Below are 17,465 nucleotides of genomic sequence, written 5' to 3'. Positions count from 1 at the left end.
TTTGATGCACTAATTGATATTAATTTTTTTATCATAAATAACTTCAAATAATTATATAATAAATACAATCTTCAATAATTACACAAAAATAATAAGAATTAATCTAATATCAAAAGAATTGACAACAATATAAATATCAAAACAACAAAAAAAATTATTAAATTTCATATACAAAATTATAAATTAATATCTAACACAATCAAAATATAATATTTAATTTTAATTAATCTTTGTCTAACTTATATAAAAAATTTATCAATAATTTACATCTACAATCTCTATGTATATCAAATTAAATTATTAATCTCTTATTTTTTTTAATTATAAATCTTCAATTCCTCTAATTAGATTTTATCTAAAAAAAATTTCAAAAATTAAAAGTTTTCAAACTTATATTTTAATAAAATTTTCAAACCTATATTTTTTATTTTTTAGTTTTTAATCTTAATAAGAGTAATAGATCATAAAATGTTAAATTTGTTAAGTAACTTAATTTTTTTGATACAATAATTGATATAAATTTTTTTTTATCACAAACAACTTTTAATAATTATATAATAAACACAATCTTCAATAATTACACAAAAATAACAAGAATTAATATAATATCAAAAGAATTGAAAATAATATAAATATCAAAACAACAAAAAAATTAAAATTCATATACAAAATTATAAATTAATATATAATGCAATCAAAATATAATATTTAATTTTAATTATTTTTCATCTAACTTATACAAAAAAATTTATCAAAATTTTTCATTTAAAATATCTATATATTATATTAATTATAAATTTTCAAAACCACTAATTAAATTTTATTTAAAAAATTTTTAAAAATTAATTATAAAACTAAATAAAAAAATTCAATCCCACCCTCCAAACACCCTACCACACCTAATCCTTCCCCACCTTCCCCCCAACGCCCACCACACTCAATCCTCCCCACCCCATCCAATATCTCCATGTGCCTAATATATCAAATTGTTTAATTCTTTCTAACAAACGGAGACCCTTCTAGAAACTCTCCATTTTTCTGTTCATCATCTTCTTTGTTTTGCATCTTACCTTATCTGGCTTTCCAAAATTTTTTTTTTCATCTCTCATTTTCTTTCACATCCCTTTATCACTACCATTTGCTGACTTACCTAGTATCTACAGATATCTCGTTCGTCTTTCAACTCTCACAAGATACAACAGATCATTTTACAGAAATTTTACAAAAAAAAAAGGTAATTTAACTTTCTTTTCTTACCTTGTTTGATCTTGAATGTTGATTGAAAACTTGAGATTGATTTGAATTTGAATGCCGAAAATACTGTTTGAATGGTTGAAACTTGAAACTTGAAATAATTGATCTGTTTTTTAGCTCGTTTTAAAATTTCTTTTAATGATAAAGATCTGAGATTGTGACTTGTGAGCTTTATTTTTTGAGTTGGCTTTTACTTTTACTTTTGCAGGTTTGTTGTTTTATTTTGCAGCCTCAAAATTTTGTTTTTTTGTTAGAACTATTAGATCCGTGAGAAAAACGAAATAGCGACAATAACAGTCCGTTATTGTCGTTATTGTCCGTTACGCCGTTATTTTGCAGCCGTTACTTTTCGTTTTTGTTGTGAATAAATTTTTCAATCGTTTTTTATCTATTAACGGTAACGAAAGACAGTGCTATCACAATTTTACGATCGTTATTTCGCTATCAAATCGTTATTTAAATCACTGGTTATGAGCCAAAATAAGATGAGTCATATGGGTCGGAATATAGTGCATCTATTTTAGCTATTAACCATTTATTTTGGGAGTGAGTAAGGTAGTTATTATATGGGAATTGATAATTAAGTCAATATGATTGTTATATAGATTATAAGGACAGTCTGTACCAATCAGTGAAGGAAATACAATAATTTCCTCAATTTTTAAAAAAATTTCTTTTCTATTCCTTTCCTCTCTTTCTCTTCCTTATCTTTTATTCTTCATTCATCAAATTGCACCAGTCTGTTGCATTTATTTTTGAAATCAAGTAGCTGAAGAGACTTGTTTACTCGGTGGTCTGCATTATAAATTGAGGTATGAAGGTGATTTAGTGACAATGTGTGGTATTCAAGCACTAAAATTATTTCAATTGAGCATACATAAATCCATAGGATAGTTACTTTGGTTTATACCAAGTTTGCCATGACCCATCAATTAAGCATATATGTTTTCATTGCAGGTTGTTGCTGATTCTGGAGAAAGTTTGCCAATTTTCTTAAAGAAGGAACTTGAGGTAATGAATGAATCACATCTTTCTACAACTCAGTATATCAATAAATTTTTTTTATAAAATTTTATTGTTTTTTATCCAATTATTAAGAGATCGAATCTTTATAGTTTTTTAGATATGCTATTCAATGTATTTTTTAAATTTAATCATTTTAATTTCTTATGATATACAATAGGTCTTATTATCATATTTACCTTTGAATTTTTATTGAAGATCAGGATCTTATATATACAAGTTTTTACTTTGTAAATTGGACTTGCATTAAAAAAAAGTAAAAAAAATTAGAGAAAGATAAACAAATCCTGAAGCGTGGACAAGATATTGCTTTCATAGAACAAATAAGATACACAAGTCACTTTTTTTTTTTTTTATGTTTTCTTTTAACTTTTAAAATAACTAAAAGAATTAAAGAAAGATAAACATAACGATACTTGTGAATGAAAATTTTGCGATATATGAGAAGGGAGTCGAAATGTCAAGTATGGAACGAAGCCCTACTATCAATTCATCCAAACATAACGCAAACCCGGTAACCTTAACTCTCGGTCCGTCCACAAACAGTAAAAACCAGCATCCTCCCCTCATTTGATTTTTAACAAAAATCCCAACGAAAACGCTGCCGTTGGCCGCCTTCTTACACAGCGCAGGTGAATTGCTGTTCTCCTCCATCCCAGCCAGGAGAACATAAACCAAACAAAGAAAAAAAAAATGTATGGAACCACGGGAGGATACAGTAATGGCTATCAACAGAGCTCGGGAGAGAAGCGAGGGGGAAGTCGAGGGAGTAGGGGAGCTCGTGGGTTACGCGGCCAGAATGGCTTCAGGGTACCATCACCGCCGAAACAAAAACAGCGACCAGCAAGAACAGAAATCACCACCCCCTTGTACGGATTTCGACATGGCATACTTTCACTCTTATGCCCACGTTGGCATCCACGAAGAAACGATCAAGGTCTTTCCTTCTTCTTTTTTGTTATTTTGCTTGCTACTCATTTGTTCTTAACTGGGTTTATTTTGCTTCGTTAGTACTTCTTCTGGGACTTTGTGAATTTCTTTTACTTTTAGCTTCATGTTTTTGCTTTTTGGGATGTTTTTAAGTGTTTGAATTTACTAAAAAAATTGAAGAAGAAGAGGAAGATTCCATGGGTTATAGCAATGCGAGTGCCAGGTAAGGGTCGCCAAAGTCGTGACTCAGAGTGAGTGCTTTAAGGTGGGAGTTGGAATTTGAGTTATTCTCATGCATTCACTTTCTATCCTTTAATGTATGTTTCTTAATATTTATTAATTAGTTACGTTTCTGCGCTGTCTTCGTTTAAGCACTTGTGCCCACAAGTTTTAATCCTGGCAATTCTGTTAAATTAAGCTTTGTGTTCTTCATTTGGTGACTGAAGATTTCTTGAATTGAGCTCTTTCCAATGGTGGCTTGTTTAAATTATACTTTGTTGTTTAATGAAAAATTTTTGATTATATTTTTTCTGAACACTTTATCCAGCTTATTATGAATTGTATAGTTTTGACAAAGTTGTGAGCTTGTATCAGTTGCAAATTTGGATCTCCGTTTGCCTTTTAAATAATAATAATAATAATAATAGAAATTCATGACAATTTGCTGATCATACTTTTTCCCTTAAGCATAAAAAATCGAGTTCGAACTGAAACCTACAGGGCTGCAATCATGCAACACCAGAGTTTTATTGAAGGCAAAGTAATGCCGTTGTTGTAGTCTCAGTTATAAAATTATATATGATCTCTTTTCTTACTCAGAATCTAATAATATCAGGATTGTTCTTTATTTATGCAAGCATTATCATACTTGGTTGCATTTTTTGTAAGATTCTCATTTCATCCAGTCACAGCATTGTACTGCACCTACTATAATCTAATACATGGGTGAAATGCATTTGTCTCTTATAGAAAGAGATATGAAGCATATAGCTCTCAAATGATCTAGTAGGTTTAAGAACTGTTTTCTAAATAATATTTAGTTGGTTCATTCCTCTTCCTCATTATTGGTTGTGACCATGCTTACAGGTTGTGATGGATGTTGGATGTGGTACAGGCATTCTTTCAATATTTTGTACTCAAGCTGGTGCGAAATGGGTAATATGTCTTGAAGTGCATATTAAATGACATATTTTTATTGGCAGTATCACTGGACATTTATTTGACAATTGATTCAATCTCAATTTTCTGCATATCATGTGGCACTGTTTTCAACTAATTTCTGAAGATTACTTTATTTAATGAGTGCAGGGGGATTGTTAGAAGTTGAATTGTGTTCAACTTTTTCTTCTTTTTTTTTTTTATTTCATTTAGTTTTCTCTAATTAGTATTCTATGTGAATTTTATAATTTTATCATTAGAAAAGACAATATACTTCTATTGATCTATTGACCAAGAGAAATGTAGATAGAACTTTAATTTTGTTCTTTATTATATTTTTTAGAATTTCAAAATCTCTGGTTACCACAAAGCTATATTATTATTGTTAATGTTGATGGATTCATTTAAAATAAAATTGTCTAATATCTGAAGTGATTATGTGTTCTCAGGTGTAGGCATTTGATGCGAGTGATATTGCAGTGCAGGTACTTTGTTGCATTAGCGCTTAACTGCTTATTGCTTGGGCATTCTTAGCATTTGTTTTGAGAGTGCAGATTTAGCACTTTTTCCATCTCTCATCACCGTTATTGTTTTCTCAATGTGTTAATCACAAAAATGAGATTATGAGATCTGGTTAACACTAGCAATTAGAGTATGAAAGCTCATTATCTATCAACATTATGGAAATGGGATAATGTTATGAAGACCCCCGGGAACTATAGTGAAATGTTCAATGTGGTATCTAAACTATCAATATGTTAACTAATGTGGTACTTGGAGGGTTATTTGTCTGGCGCATGCCATCATCTAAAGTCAGCCACATTAGGGGTGAGTATTATATTAGTCATAGATTCATAGTTTAGGTACCACATTAGAAACTTTTGAAGTTCAAGTACCACATTGAAATTTTCACTATGGTTTAAGGGTCATTCATGACATTAACCCGTAAGGAAATATATATGTTCTTTACTTCTCTAGAACTTTCGCTGAGTGGCTTCTTGTTTTGGAAATGAAACTGGCTATTGGGTTTGTATTAATCTTTGCTCTTTGCAAGCAGGCAAATGAAGTTGTGAAAGCAAATAACTTAGCTGAAAAGGTCATTGTATTGCATGGACGAGTTGAGGTAGGGTTTTCCTGTCAGGCTTAAATGGTTGCAAGAATATCCATTTTTATAGTTTAATGGGCTTAATCTGTTTGCATATTTGAGAAAAGAACAAGCACATATATATTTATATATTAACATTTGGGCAAGGTTGGAGGCAGGGGAGTTGAATCCTGGACATTGAGCCTTCATTGGAGAGGTAACAAACTAACAACCAGTAGGCCAACTTGGGGTTAGGTTTATTTCTTTCTAACTTTTTAAAGTTAGTGAGAATCATTTCTTTATTTATGAAACTACAAAGATTGATTTTCAACATCACGGAATTAGAGATGATGCTTCTGCATTTACTCTCAAGGTCAAGGGAACACTAGCTGCAGTGAAAAATCAAGGTGGAATTTGATGTGTCGCTGTACGCTATAAGGATGGGGACCTTTATATATGGTGCTTTGCTTTTGCAGACCATTTTAAGACTTTGCATTGCTGTTGGTGTTTAAATTTCATTATAAATGAGGGAAATTTTCTATTCTGTCCAGTTGCGGCATCTTGGATGAAGTGATTGCGATAGCACCTTCTTGATGCTTTCATTGGTAGATGACTGTGCAATTATGGTAGCAATTGCTAATTGTAGATATATTTGGTTAGTTTTCACATCTTTTACATACATAATGTGAGCACCATTCATAGTTATGGTGATCATGGGATAATAATTGCTAAAGCTTGCACATATAGGACATTGGTCCACATACAGTTTGCTGGTATTGCCAGCTTTCATATTGGCTTGGATTCAGCACACGGATGTATCATTTCATGGATTAATTGTTGAACAATGATGAAATATTTCTGCTATTTGTCTCTTTCTTTGGATGAGACAAGAAAGCAATGCCTATTGCAGACTTCATTATTGTAGAAGTACGAGGTAGGTCATTTAAGATAATGAAGAGCCAAAGGTCATTTGTGCATTTATGTTTGGAACCTGCCAATAAACCTATACTTGGTGGTGTTTTCTTTTTTTTTTTTTTTTTTGGGGGGGGGGGGGAGGAGGGGACAGCTACATGCTTCCTACTGTTCTGAGAAAAATTTTCTTCCGTTGAACTGACTTATTTCCTTCTGAATGTCAGACCATTTATGCTAGTTATAATTTCTACAGGATGTTGAAATTGACGAAGAGGTTGATGTGATAATTTCAGAGTGGATGGGCTACATGCTTCTGTATGAGGTGATTGTTCACACATGATCTTATCCTAAATTATTTTTAAGAGATTTCCAGGAACTCTTTAAGGTCTGGAGATGAGAGCATGATTTTTATTCAGACAGTTGACCTTATAACCTTCTATTCTTTTTACTTTTATTTTCCTTGCTTTTTGAGTATGTATCATTGTGATTACCCTCATTATGATTTTCCAGAGTATGCTGGGAAGTGTTATTACTGCTAGAGATAGGTGCCTAAAACGTGGAGGCCTTATTCTTCCTTCTAATGCAATGGTTTGTTTCACTTCAATACTAGTCTAGTGTAATTTTGTTTTACTACTAACTGATCCTGACAATTGAGCTTCTTTGTTCTTTTTGCACTTTGTTTAACAGTCATGTCTTGAATCCCGAGTCATATGAAGTTTTATTGTGTTGCAGAATTTGGTATTCATCTGATGAAAACCTATTTATTTACTGTTCATTTTCACTCTTTGCTGCTTGCGGTTATACATGGCACTCATCACACATCCTGACAGATACAATGAAAGCATTGAATTTTGGCGCAATGTCTATGGAATTGATAGTGAGTATGATGCTAAATTAGATTATCTTTGGAATTTTTTCTGTTTTGACTGTATGTGAGTCGGCAATTATGATGTCATTTTCTCTTGTGGTGTCTGCAATGTTGCAGTTAGCAAAACAGTGTGCGTTTGAAGAGCCATGTGTGGAGACAATAACAGGGGAGAATGTTATGACATGGCCACATGTGGTAAGTCTTATAGTTCTCTAGCTTTATTCCCCCTTGGATTTCCCAACTGAATTCTGAACTTGGAAAGACCAAAGTTTATTTTCTGTGAATACGAGTGTGTAGCTTTTGAAATTTTCTCAGTTGTTTATTAAATTTGGTTCCTGCCTGTGAATTTTTTAAAATATTACATTTTGTCCATCTGGTGCATTCTGAAACTGCAGCACTGCAATAATCTTCCAGACCAAGTGGTAGGTTGATCATATCATTTATGTCATCTTTACCTAACAAACCACGATCTCCTTAGAACACCAACGCATGAGTTTTAAGTGCACAAATGTTGTCTATGTGGCAACTTAATGGCTTCTTCATATATTGAAATTGTGATATAACAATTTCTCATGCATTTGTCTCATTAATGCCATGTGGTTGTTGCTTGACACATTCTCTTTACCAGCAGCATTTGTCCAGGTTATATGCCCTAACTATGAGCAGTATAACGGGCTTATTTCAACATATTTCTGAAATTGCCATCAAAAGGTGTTGAAATTTATTATCGTTAACAGGTTAAGCATGTGGACTGCTACACCATCCAACACCATGAGCTAGAATCTGTGTCAACAAGATATAAGTTCCAGTCAATGATGTGAGGTAAGCCCTCCCCTTGATATCTGTGCATTTTATATATGCTGTCTTCTTTTTTGCACATGCACGCATGCTGTGTCAAGGATTACGTTGTGTGTGCAAACCATAAAATTGAGATGTCCTGCAGTCCTTTAATCAGTTTATCTTCTCTTTTGGAAGAGGTTCTTTAAGAGCTTTTGCTTTACCATTGTTTCACACCCTTTACATCAATTTGTGTAGGTCTTTGTTTCATGTTACTATTTTAAATTTAAACAGTTGCACCTTGCAATTTTTCTCAGTATGTCTATTCGTTTTAAGCACACTATTCATACTTGATTCCCAGCTCCACTACATGGATTTGCATTTTGGTTTGATGTTGAATTCAGTGGGCCAGCAAATTCTCCTATAAATAATCATACCCCATTCTCACTTATTGGTGTATCGAATAATAATCCTGTGGATGGAATCCAGAAGAAGAAACGAGCCAATCCCAATAAAGCACTTGTGCTCTCAACAGCACCAGAGGATCCTCCAACACATTGGCAACAGGTACCATACTAATTTTAGTTTGCATATGCTGAGTTTCCAGACAAAGACACACCTGAACACAAAAATTGTTTGATTCCATACAGAAATATGCAAATTGGTTTGAGCTTAACAAGAGCCTGAATGGTCCACTTTACTTTTAACTATGAAGGAGTCTGGTCATTTTTACATTGAGCAACTTGCATGGAGCTACTGGTTATATTCTATGATGGACCCTTTTTAATGTTTAGGATGTAAATTTTGCAGACATTGATATACTTTTATGACCCAATAGAGGTGGAGCAAGATCAAATCGTTGAAGGTTCTCTAACAATATCTCAAAGCAAAGAAAACCATCGATTTATGAATATTCATATTGAGTACTCGTGAGTAACAGCAGTATATTTTCAAGCTAAAATAAACTTTCCTTCTGTTGGGTAAATAGATATGGCTCATCAACTTTCTGATCTTCACAGTTGCAGTTCAGGCCGCAGCTCTTATGTAAAAGAGTCAGTAATGCGATGATCCTTTTGATGATTGTTTCTACTGAAGCTTTGCAACAGATTATATGGCTCTACTTTCGTGCCTGTATTTACCGTCGAGCTCTGTGTTTTCAGTGAGATCCCTCACTTGACTTCACAGACCAAGTGATTTGACAAATTTTACCATACAATGCCGCAAAAAGATGCAGCTATTTGTTTTTAACTTGGTACAAAATTAAAATAGGTGAAATTGACATTAGCTCTGCCGCGGGTGTAAGATTATTGTTTCAAACACCAATGACGGTACTCTTTTTTTTTTTTGGGGGGGGGCGGGGGGGGGGGGTTGAGGAAGGAGGGGGGGAGGAGGTTGGGCACCTGCACACGCATGAGCCTGTATTTAGTCATTATAGATATAGATGACTGTCTGTGACATCAAGTCATTCATGCCTTTGTTACATAGTTCACAATGCTTTGTTAACTGAGCTCCGACCTGCAATTTATCCTGACTGTGCTAAAGATTGTCCTTTCCTAGACGCCACATCTGCTACTTAAATTCAATCTTCATTAACACAGTCTTCTCTATACCTATCATGTTCTTGTTGAGCAATGTAACAAGCTGGTGGCCCTCACTTGATTTTGCTTATTTAGAGAACCACCAGCTTGTAACAAGCTGCTGGCTTAAGCTTTGTATATTTTTATTTTCCACGTGCTAGATGCTGCCTGCATGTATTGATCCAGGGACTCCGTCAAGGATTTGGTTCTCCGTTCTCCTTAAGGGAAGCGGAGACTGCCAGTGCCTAACACTACCATCATTTTTAACGGAATCTAAACATGGATTTGGTCGTGCCTACCCTTCCTCAGGTTACCAGCTGGTGAAGTTTTTTTGGCTCTCCCCCAATGTTTGAATTCGAAGGGTTTGCTTTTGCATTCTTTTTTACTAAAATACTAAAGAAGCTTTTGAATTTAATCATTTTATTTAAATAAAACTGTTATACTTTTATTATACTCAAATGAGTTTTTATTTTTTTTATTTGCATTCAAACAAGTTTTTATTTTAAACAAAAGATTGATTTATGTTAAGAGTTTATTTAAATATGAATTGAAGGTTAAAGATTTATTTGAATATAAATTAAAGTTTAAAAGTTTATTTGGATTGTATAAAACTATAGCGGTGTCAAGTTCGGTTGTCATTATTTTTTCTTGGTTGTCTGGGGTTGCCTAAGTTGCTTGGAGTTCTTGGGTTTGATTCTGTTTTTGGTAGTATTTTTTTGACGATTGTAACTGGATATGGTACGTAAACTGCAAAGTGAAGTGACTTACTAGAGACGCCCTGCCACCAAATGCAGCAGGCTATTCTCACTCACAGGAATACAAACCAAAGTTGCTGCATTTTCAATGGAATATTTGCACTCCACGTTCTCAAGTTTCAGGCCCGTGGGACAGAACATTTCTCTTCAATCCTAGTAGTGGAGAAATTCTTATGTTCCCAGTTGCCGCCATCATTGAACCCTCCAACAGCTAGACCAACATGGCGTTGGAACTAGGACTGCATGATGCATAATCCACAACATACAAGGTTGTCCCGAGGGGGAAATGGCATTGTAAGAGTTTTTAAAGTCAGACCCAAATACCCAACATGCCCGCGTGCCCAGAAATCTAACAGTAAAGCCAAACCCAAATCCAAGTTTGCTGAGCCCTAAACTGTGTGATAAGCGACAACTCATGTTTAACCACTCGCTTAATTAGTCAAATTACCTTTCTTTTTTATTCTATTATCTGTTATAACTTACTTGTTGAGACCTGATAAGAGTTTAGTTTTTGTCAAATTATGATAATGGTCATTGAATTTTAACGAAATTTAAAATTTAATCCTCTATTATAATTCATAAAAATATAATCTTCATATTATTTTTGTTTGATAATTTTAGTCAATCATTAATCTCATCAAAATTTTGCTATTGAAAATTGCTAATATCCCATTAACTTAATGACACATGTATTGACCTCGATGACAATATTTTAGCTTTGCTGCCATAGTGATGATTTTGTTGATACGACAACACGAATGACATTAAATTATATAAATAGTGTACGTATTTATATGAATTTTAAATTTTAATCCACCTATTATAATTTGTAAAAATTTTTTTTTTATACAAATTGAATTTGATAATATTGATTCAATCATTAATATGATTAATTACTTTTCGTTAAATTTGTTAATAGTGACTTTTTTTTTTAGAAAAAAATTAAAAAATTAAAGTCTTAAAATATTTTTAAAAATCTAAAAATTTAAAAATAATGAAAAAGTAAAAAAATGATTTTTTTTTACTTTTTTAGATTTTTTAAAAAACATTAAATTAAAATTTTTCAATATTTTATTTTTTTTAAATATTATTTTAATTTAATTTTTTAAGCACTTTAATTTTAAAATATTAAATTTAATATTTTAAAAAATTAAAAATCTTAAATATTACAAATAATTAAATTTTGTTAAAAAATTATGATTTTATTAAAAATTCAAAAATATTATTTTTTAAAAAAAAATAAAATATTAGTAAATATTTAAAAAATTCTAAAATTAAAAATTATTTTTAAATTTTTAGATAATTTTCTAAAAAAAATAGTAGTATAGTTAGCAAAGTTAATGAAAAATTGAACCAATATTATTAAATTCTATCTATGTAAGGATGAGATTTTTATGAATTATATTATAAGTATTAAAATTTAAATTTTGTATGAGTATATAAATAATTTACATAATTTAATAATTAATTTCATTCATTCATATTATCGGGATCAATAAAATCAACATCATGTAAGTAAGGTCAACGTTTACATTATCAAATTAACGTTATCATTAAAGTACAGCAATCATTATTATAAATCAAACTTCGATAGAATTATATATATATATATTTATTTGGGGTCATCAAAATTTAAATTATGATTACTAAAATTAAGAATATAATACCGTACCAGACCATGCGACTGCTGGCTTTGATGGATTTTTTTCTTGAATCACGTGTGCGTGGCTAGCATTAGACTTACTATTTGAAGGCAAGAATTCACCGCAGAATAGTCGCTGCACCTAATACTAAGGCACAAATCTTGAATTCAAACCATACCAACTTATGCCATGAGCTGCTTACCACTGACCATAGAATGAACTTTATGCCTAAAAGACAAAGGTATAGTATCTGCCTTGTATGGTTTGAGAAAATTTTTTGATAGACAAAAAAACTCTAAAACTGTGGGCACATAATTTCTCTAACTTTTTTTAATGCCTATAAAAGTATTTAGGGTAACTAAGGTCTAAGATTGTGCTTTATTAATTATCACAAATGATAGAAAATGAGTTTCATACATTTATTTTTAAACAAAAATATTTTGATTCCTCTCAAGTTTTCCATGAACCTTTTCCATAAACCACACACGACCTTATATGTACATTTACATTCACAAATATCTGCACAGAGCAAATTAAAGCTGCTTCCAAATTTCAATTATTGTGTGATTTAATTATATTACTTCTCTTCTAGAAGAGGAAAAAGTGGAGGAATTTTTTTTTAAGATTTTGGATGGGGTTTATATCCTCTGAAACCTTTCATGTTCCTCCTAATCATGCCAGCCTCTATTTCAAGATTAATGTCAATCACCATGAAACTGTTTGAAGATATGTACATGCCTTCCATTTTCAAGCTGAAAAAACTCTTATATATGTGTATGTATTCTTCACTTCACTTAAAGTTCCTAGATTGATTTTATCACATAACTAAAGGATGAAATAATTGAATTCAGATTGAGTTTAGTTGATTTATGAAATCATTTTTAAGAGATGATATTTAATAAATTTCGAGATCAAACTCCAACACCAAAAATACATTTTTATGTATAAAAAAATGAAAAGAATGGATGAAATAATTTCCTATATCATATTAAACTTTTCCCTTTATTTAGATTTTTTTTATACCTTTTAAGTAAATTAGTGTATAATTACATATTTATTACCTTGATATAGAAGAACAAATAATCATGCAATATTGCAAAACATCTCAAACTTAATTTCATTTCTTAAACGATGCACGTGCATGGGTTACATGACATTCAAAAGAGAAAATAAAAATATTATAGTGTCACACTTAAAATATTAAGGCAACTTTTAGGTAGTAATAATGGTTCAATTATTGGGAAGTGTTGGTGCCTTTCGTATGTATTCCCAACTTCAAATTTTCTATTATGTCTTCGTGACATTAATTCCCACTTAGGGTTTCTTTCCTATTTTTCTAACATATCAGTTTTGGTTGGCTTTGTCGTATTTACCACCATTAACACAACTGAAATATAAATCCTCCATCCACGTCTTAATCTCCATTGCACTCCCACAGATTATTTCATCTTTTTAATCATAATTCCAAATCAAAGTGACTCTCAAGAAAAAGTTTTGGACAACCTTCACTATAAAATCATATCCAAGGGACAATAACCTAAAGAAAGTGGAAAACATGCTTAATAAAAATGTTTGTATATAATTTGATTAATTGCAATTGCATTTAGATTAATTCAATATTGTTCTTTTCTTAAGATTTGAATTGATCCTCCATGTCTTTTGAGCGTGCCTAAAGGACACATCTACCGTTCTTATTTACACACTTGTTTGTATACAATTGAACGAAAATAACCATACAATAATATTAATCTTTATCTCAATCTTTTTGTAAAGGTCTGAAATTATTATATGATCAAAAAGCAGAATTCCAAAAACCAATTTTTAGAAATCAAATTTTCAACTAGCCAATCAAATTTGAAATAGAGCCTCCCTAAAGCTTGCCATGTTCCTTGGGTGATTTTTTTTATATATTTGAAATTGTCAGAATTTAAATTTTAATAATTAAAATTAAAATTTTAATATTTTATTAATAGATCACATGAAAGTTGCCACTTCTGTGGATGAATCTTATTTCTGACTCTAGCTTACCTTTTGCGATTGCACCAAAGCCTTGATATCTTTTGATACAAACCTAGTCAGATGAATGTTGATATTAGTATGTAAAAGTTGGAATTCTGACAAAAAGAGTGAGATCAGCCGCCATGTTAGGGTTAAAATATGAGATTACAGGCAATCTTTGCTTTTAAACTAATCTTCCACTCAATAAGGGGGGGAGGAAAGGTATGTGTTACTATTGCTTTATTTATTCTATTAAACATTTAATTATTTCTATATTCAGCTTATGAATTGACGACAAAAGAAACATGACTTTCTGCACTAGATGTAGGTAATGTGTAGTGATTATGTTTGCAGAAAGAAAAAAGCTTAAAAACCCTGGATTCTAAAGCGGCAGGGTTGCCATTTTCATTTCTAAAGGTAGTATCACTAAGGTCTTGTCAATGGGAAGAAATTAAAACAAAAAAATAGTTCCATCTTCTAGGATCCAAGAACCACAAGCAGTAACTCAGGGAACTAAGTATTTTGGAACTTCAAGTATTTTGTTCATAGGTTTTGAGTAAAGCTCATCAGTCCTATCATCTTCACACCAAATTTAGGTATATATCAACAGAATTCATTGCCCATTTCAGGGAGAGATCGAGCTTCAAAATAAAAGAAACTTTGGGTGCATGGGTAATTTTATGATTAACCATCTGGACCAGAACTTGATTAAAGCATGCAACAAATTCAACTTTGTTTCAAGAAGTCTCCTAGGATTGAGGGATTAATTAATAAGCCTTCATGTCCCACACCCGGTTGTTGTTGTAGTTGTTGAGGAGTGCTACTGCAGATGTCTTGACTTGAGAATGCAAAGTTACCCATTTGAATGCGGGAAGGAATCATAGTGGCATCCAAAAGTAATAGTATTAGTAGCTAGGACTAGGGGGAGTCCCATGTTGTGCAATAATTAATCATTTGCATTCCTATGAGGTACAGTACAGCCAGGCACACTTTTTCCGGTTTGTTTTCCTTTCATTTCTTACATGGTCTGCCTCTGCCAGCAGCATTATGCATGCGTGAATCTAGCCAAGTAGCAAATTGATAATATATCATGGCTCATGGGGAAGTAGTCAGGTCATTATCCGGATATCGACACATAAAATCCTATACAATTTCATGATGATCGTGATCTACCCATTTTTCACATATATGGTGCTTCACTGACTGATATATGCTAAAGTTTTGTAGGTCCTGCTATTGTTGATGATAATGTTGGATCTGGTCCACGGATTTACACGCTTTGGAAGGACCTCTCATAATGAAAGGGAAAAAAAAAAGGAAAAATTGATTGATGAAAGAAAGCAAAGAACTATCATTACCATTAAAAAGAGATTGTTGTTTATTAAATTTAGAGTGCAGCTCGTTTGATTCATATAATTATCGTTAAAAAGTGTCATTTAATAAATTTAAAATTTAAATATTAATACCTTTAATATTTTTTTTTATTTTCATATTATGATCTTTTTTATTTAAAAAAAATGATTAGTTGCTTGTTGAAGTTGAGCTATATAATTAAAAGTGATGTTAATTAAATAAAGTTTCTCAAAGGTAAGGTATGATCATCAAATTGATATATGTTCGTATGTTTTATTTTAATTTGCTTAAAAGTTTCACTAAATATTTTCTATCAATCTTATTAATTATTATAACTTATTGAAATTAGTCTTGATTTTCAATTTTTAAAGAACTTAAAAACTTTTATTTGTCAAATTATCTAATCCAAGTTAAGCTTTTAGAAAAGAAAGTAATTTCAAAAGCATCTAAAATGACTTAAAACTTGAAATTTATTTTTAGTTAGAGCGGTGGACCATTTTGACATAAGAACCAACTAAATTATAATTTGGTTTAAAGAATATTAAAACATAAGTAAGATGCATTCAAAATTAGTATCAAAGGCATTTGATAAGATTTCAATGCAAAATCATTTATATCGATAGGAATTTTTATATTATGTTAATCTTTTGGTGACTTTGAGTTTAATTGCTGATAAAATTAAAAATTGGATTTGACAATTGTCAAATTTACATAGTTTTTTTTTTTTAAAGTAAAATTTACATAATTATTGTTTAACACTTGTGACCAACTTATTGATTTTAAGAGTTTATAATAAATAATGATTGATAAATACAATAGATAGACAAATAACAATTGAATTTTAACTTTTATTATATTATAAGAAATAAAATTATATTATTGGACAAAAAATAATAAATTTAACAATTTTAGAGTAAGAGCCAATTAGATCTATTTTAACATATAAAAGGAATTATAAAATTTTGGGGGGCAAGGCCCCTCTAGTTCCTATTGTGATCCATCTATGAGTTAGAGAGTGATTTACAACTCGGGCATTAATGATCAATGATTAAAGTGTAATTAAGATCTTTATTGCTTACATGTATACAAAGATTTACTAACCATTATAAGGTCATCCATATAAAGAAAACATTTTCCTTTTTCCCTTTTAAGGCACGAAATTAAATTTCCTAATAGCACCTAATAGTCGTGTGCTGTGTTGATTTTTTAATTTTAGTTATTATAATTTGTAGACACTCAATTTTGTTTGAAATAATTTGAGTTTATTTGATTTTTATGCTTGATTTGAATGTTTTAATTTAGGCTAGTTTAGTGTTTAAATTGAATTGAGCTCATTTGAACTTGTTTCGGATTAATCATTTTTTAACCATTTACGTAAGACAAAGTCCAATTCAATTCAATTTTGAATCAATACAAAATTCAATCACTTGGACTTGAAAGCCAAATAGAAATCCAAAGTCCAATTCTGAACCTAAATTAAATTTAAAGTCCAATGTCATCTTATTAAAATTAATTAAATTAATAAAAATTGAATTAATAAAAATATTTTTTTTAAAAAAAAGAAGTAATCGATTGTTATGGCAGCCTTCTTTCCCCTAATGCCAGGTCTCTTCCCCCCAAGTTGCATGCCCACTTTCAACTTTCTGTTTTTCCTCTCCCAATTTACCCTTTGACCTTTAGCACCAATCTAGCACACTCCATCACCCCAAGTTCAATAAGCTCCCTTATCCCAAGCCAACAACAACTCAAGACACCTAATTCTAGACCCTTTTTCTAGAAGAAACCCAATTCAAAAAGAAAAAAAAAATCATAAGTAAAAAAGATGGATAATTTTCATAGAGCAAAGAAAAAAAATCTTTATTCTTTAGCACTCCACCCAACCTAAGACCATCACCACTCAACCATTGTTGCTAAGCCTGATACCACCACTAAATATTTGGCTTTTCACCAACCAAGACGACCATTTTCACAGCACCTAAAACCAACACTATTAGTCAAACCACCCATTGACAACCTACAACCACCATCATAGCTGAAAACATATCAAATAATTTAGAAGCAAGAAATCTTAATATTGTAAACACCCTATTTTATCTGAGAATTTTGTCAACATTAAAATGAGCTTTAAATTTT

The 17,465-nt window shown here is 31.2% G+C and overlaps 1 pseudogene across 1 annotated transcript; it reads left to right on the top strand.

Moving 5' to 3' along the window:
• Positions 1–2,626: 2,626 nt before the first annotated feature.
• Positions 2,627–9,354, top strand: LOC149519952 (putative protein arginine N-methyltransferase 6; annotated as a pseudogene). The gene is made up of 10 exons (XR_016330692.1): positions 2,627–3,214; positions 4,294–4,362; positions 4,815–4,850; positions 5,423–5,488; positions 6,615–6,683; positions 7,347–7,424; positions 7,967–8,051; positions 8,368–8,573; positions 8,817–8,935; positions 9,032–9,354. The product of XR_016330692.1 is annotated as a putative protein arginine N-methyltransferase 6 (transcript).
• The last annotated feature ends 8,111 nt before the right edge of the window (positions 9,355–17,465 follow it).

Source organism: Durio zibethinus, chromosome 2 (assembly GCF_047325235.1).
Source record: "Durio zibethinus cultivar Kanyao isolate XHJ-2024 chromosome 2, ASM4732523v1, whole genome shotgun sequence".
NCBI classification, from domain to species: Eukaryota; Viridiplantae; Streptophyta; class Magnoliopsida; order Malvales; family Malvaceae; genus Durio; species Durio zibethinus.
This window is presented reverse-complemented; position numbering and strand designations above follow the sequence as displayed.